Here is a 4,810-nt window from a genome sequence, read left to right as displayed (position 1 = left end):
AGTCTTAGTTCTTTCCTATTTGAAATCTTCTTTCTTCAGATATCTCTTTGGCCAAATTCCTTATCTTCTTTTTCTTCTTCTTCTTCTTCTTTTTTTTTTCATACACAAGCTGATGATACTTTATTATACAGAGAAGTTGGCAAAGGACAGCTTCATTTTTGTCAAAGAATCTCCACCAAAAATTTCTAGTGATTCATGGGGTGATCCAGTTAACATAATAAAACAATAGCTGATATTTACTGAGTCTTTGCAATATTCCAGAGCTATTAAATGAGATGTAAATCCCCCCATTAAAAACTGGAATTTTCATTAGGACCCAGACTTAGAAAATGCCGAGCTTCAAAGATTCAGACTTGCATAGACTAAGGACTCCCATTTACAGAAATTCGAAAACCTCCTTTCTTATCTCGGGATGTCCATCATCCTTCTCAGCTTCTCATCTCTCCAGTTCCAGTCAAAAATGAGAAACTTTTTTTTTTTTTAATTTCTTTTCAGTGTAACAGTACTCATTGTTTTTACACCACACCCAGTGCTCCATGCAATCTGTGCCCTCTCTAAAAGCCATGCCCTCTCTAACACCCACCACCTGGATCCCCCAACCTCCCACCCCCTGCCTCTTCAAAACCCTCAGATTGTTTTTCAGAGTCCATAGTCTCTCATGGTTCACCTCCCCTTCCAGTTTCCCCCAACTCCTTTCTCCTCTCCATCTCCCCTTGTCCTCCATGATATTTGTTATGCTCCACAAGTAAGTGAAACCATATGATAATTGACTCTCTCTGCTTGACTTATTTCACTCAGCATAATCTCTTCCAGTCCCGTCCATGTTGCTACAAAAGTTGGGTATTAATCCTTTCTGATGGAGGCATAATACTCCATTGTGTATATGGACCACATTTTCCTTATCCATTCAGCTGTTGAAGGGCATCTTGGTTTTTTCCACAGTTTGGCAACCGTGGCCATTGCTGCTATAAACATTGGGGTACAGATGGCCCTTCTTTTTACTACATCTGTGTCTTTGAGGTAAATACCCAGTAGTGCAATTGCAGGGTCATAGGGAAGCTCTATTTTTAATTTCTTTTTTTTTAAAGATTTTATTTATTTATCAGAGAGAGAGAGGGGGAGAGAGCGAGCACAGGCAGAGGCAGAGGGAGAAGCAGGCTCCCCGCCGAGCAAGGAGCCCCATGTGGGACTCGATCCCAGGACGCTGGGACCATGACCTGAGCCAAAGGCAGCTGCCCAACCAACTGAGCCACCCAGGCGTCCCTATTTTTAATTTCTTAAGGAATCTCCATACTGTTCAACGAGAAACTTTAAGGGGTTCAAATTAAGGCCCCCTAGTATAATGAGTTCTTTAATTCTCCCCGGTGTTCCTACACCCAGGTGCACCACATGCTTTTCCAGCAACTTTACCTGCTCTTGGACCTTAATATGTTTTGCAAATAATTTCATAACGTTGCTATCTTCTCTAAATGCTGTCATTGACCTAATGAGCACCAAGGCCCAGACAGCAGAGCTGCAGAGATCAACACCAGGACTGATTTCTTCTCATTATGGTTTTTCCGAAGTTTTACCCACTTAGGACAGATTTCTTTTAGGTATTATGAGAGACTATGAGTCAAATCATTGGCCTTGAGGAAACAGGAGTTTTGTAGGTTTAGATCTTCTAATTCAATCTCTGAACAATTGCTACTGTAATAGTCCTTCATCAGTTTCTGTAGGTCTTCAGGGGTCCCTGGTTTGGGTTCTGATTTTGAAAGAACATCTGTAATTTTCTTCTTTCTTCTCTTCTTTGTTTTGGTGGCATCTTCTTCTGTTTCCTTTGGTTGTGTCAAGAAACATTCTTTAGGTTGTTTGGTCTTCTTTGAAGGGCAGGTACTAGAGCTGTCTCCTGTTGCATTTCTGGGTCTCCTCCTCCTTCACCATCCGACGCTTCTGGGCTGCTGGCTGCTCCTGCAGGCTGGTTCTCCCACCACTCATCTCCAGGGTTGTCTGCCATCTCCAGTGGGACTAGTTGTGAGTGGACCACCAAGGGAGAGCATACAGTGGTGGGTATTCTCCTTGCCTCCAAGCCGAGAGGCCAGTGTTGTCAATCAGCACACGGGGCCTCTCCTCAGACCTTCCTTATCTTCTTTAACTCATCATTTGTCTCACCTTCTTAGTGAGGTCTACCCTGACTATGCTAGTTAACATCACCAATCCAACCTCTGCGTGTGCATGCAGAACCAAAACCCTCTTGCCCTTCTCTATCATTTATTATAGTCATAGAAATTTCCCTTCTTATATACTAAATAATTTACTTACTTATTGCAATTATCTATATTGCATCAATCTCTGCCCTCATTGTAAATACTACTGAGGGTAAGGAATTTTGTTCATTGTTAAAGAATTGCCTAGCACCTAGAAGGAAGGCAATAAATAGTTGCTGAATGACAAAAAAATAATTTAGAGCAAGACATGGTGCTGTATACAGTGAGGGATACAAAGATATGCAAGATGACATTTTGTACTTGGCCCTGATGAGTTTAAAATTTAGCAAGAGAAATCAGTGAAGTACAGACATCACTACAATATTAGGTATAAACTGTATGTGTGCAGGAGATAAGGTTGTTTGCAGCTTAGTCACAGGCTCTGTGTGTGTGTGTGTGTGTGTGTGTGTGTGTGTGTGTATGTGTTGAGATGCTTACACCCTTATAAAACAGTTTCATTCTTAAATTTGTCCTATTGCCTTTTATCTTGTTAGATTTATAGATCCAGGCAACAATTAAATGTTTGGGCTGTTCCATAACCCTCAAGTTTAACAAAAATAGGAATGCTCCCAGAGAGCTAAAATTATGTGTAGAATAAACAGTCCCGTGAAACTCATGGTTGACTCTATGCTAAGAAGTTCCTTGAGGATACTGTTCATTACATTATAACATGTCTGCTCCATGAGTACTTTAAGCAGAAATAAACAGAAGTCTTAAGTATCTGGAATAGTTTAGTGTCTGCTGAACAATTGGTCTACTTCTGTCATAAGGACAGTGTGAATTGCATAATTAATCAGGCTTTCCTTTTTAAAGAGTCCATTTGAAGGCTTGGAGCCAAATTTGTGGTTCATCTATTACAAAGGCATGGTCTTTATGGCTTGCATTTTAATAATATTTTCCTCATTCCTCAGTTCACTTTATGTCTCTTCCCTTGTTTTGATTTTCCCTTGTAACATACTTTTTAAGCTTGCTTTCTTTAACCTTAAATTTAAATTTTTATATATCCCTATAAGCCACACTAAATCCTTTTTGAAAGAAGTTAGGGAAAACGTAAAGCAGTTGTTGTATATCTACTATGAGTACACATTGTTCTAGGTCTACGGAAGCGAAGATAAAAAAGAAAGGAGGCAGGCAACTGGACAAGCAAGGAAGAAGGAAAAGGACGTAGAAAGAAAATAAAAAGATGATATAGCCCCTGCCCTCAAGGAACTTGAGAAGCGATGGTGCAGAGCTCTGGAGCAGCTTCAGTGCTCATTGATTTCTCCCCTCTCTGAACTCTAACAGCACTTATACTCAATAACATTCAATTTAGTTCTTACTGATATACTGCCTGGTATGGTCTGTTTATTGTTTTATGTGGCTAAGTGTTGCCTTTTGGGCAGGGACCTTGTGTTAACTTCTCTTGTCCTCTCATAGTGAGTAGTGCCGTTGCTAAACAGATTGATTGATCGAGAAGCCACTCTTACCAGGAGGATGGTTGAGCCCCTTCTGATATATAGACTGGTGTAGCTGATCCCCTTTGACCCGTTAATCCCACAACAGCATTGACTGTCTGATTTATCCTTTCCATGTACAAGGATCTTTGAGGAAATGGACTCCTGAATATAGTTCCTTGTGCCAAGTCTGTGTCTAAATTTGTTGCTATGAGGGGAATTGAAACTGAAATTTGAAAATTGAAATTTAATAATAATTAATTATTGCATTCAACAGAGATGCTGAGTGCTTACTCTGTGTCAGGCACTGTTTTATGTTTTTTATAACACATCAATATACAAAACAAAACAATGTATCAGTAAACAAAACAAGACCCTTGCCCTGATAGTGTTTACATGAAAGCAGAATGGAAAGAGAGGGGAAGACGGCAAACTTTGACATTAGATATAAAAACTAGTAATTATATAGTACGTTACAACAAGCAGACATGAATCTGCTGCCCGATGGTAGGGTGTTGCAATTATAAATAGGGAGGGCCTATTGAGAAGAGACATTGATGCAAAGACTGAAAGGAGTGGAGAGTCAGATACGCCCATATCTAGGCAGAGCCACTGCAAAGTTCCTGCAGGATAAATATTGGGAAGACTCAAGAAGCAGCAAGAAGGTGATGTGATTGGCATAGAGCAATGAGGAAAGAATGGTAAGACGTGAGATAAGAGTGCCAACAGGGATCCAGATCACATATGACTGTAAAATCCTATGGGACTTGGGGTTTATTCCTAATAGAATAGGAAGCCACTGAAGGAAATTGAGGAGAATGACATGGCTTATTTTTATTTTGAGAGATATATTTTGTTGCTTTGCTCAGATTAGATAGAAGGAAGCAATGTTAGATAGAAGCTAGGAGACCAGAGAGGAGACTATGGCAATATCTAGGTGAAAGGAGCTGGAGACTCAGACTATGGGCTGTAGCTAGGAAAGTGGTAACAAGTGATTCCAGAAATATTTTTTAAAGATTCTAGAAATATTTTTTAAAGGTGAAACATACATTATTTCCTGATGGTTTTGGATATAGGACATAATAGAATGGAATCAAGGATGACCCCAGGTTTTTGGTTTGAGTGAATTAA

The 4,810-nt window shown here is 39.9% G+C and overlaps 1 pseudogene; it reads right to left on the bottom strand.

Annotated features, from left to right (window-relative positions):
* Positions 1-322: 322 nt before the first annotated feature.
* Positions 323-1,996, bottom strand: LOC132013316 (protein CMSS1-like; annotated as a pseudogene).
* Positions 1,997-4,810: the final 2,814 nt, after the last annotated feature.

Source organism: Mustela nigripes, chromosome 1 (assembly GCF_022355385.1).
Source record: "Mustela nigripes isolate SB6536 chromosome 1, MUSNIG.SB6536, whole genome shotgun sequence".
NCBI lineage: Eukaryota > Metazoa > Chordata > Mammalia > Carnivora > Mustelidae > Mustela > Mustela nigripes.
This window is presented reverse-complemented; position numbering and strand designations above follow the sequence as displayed.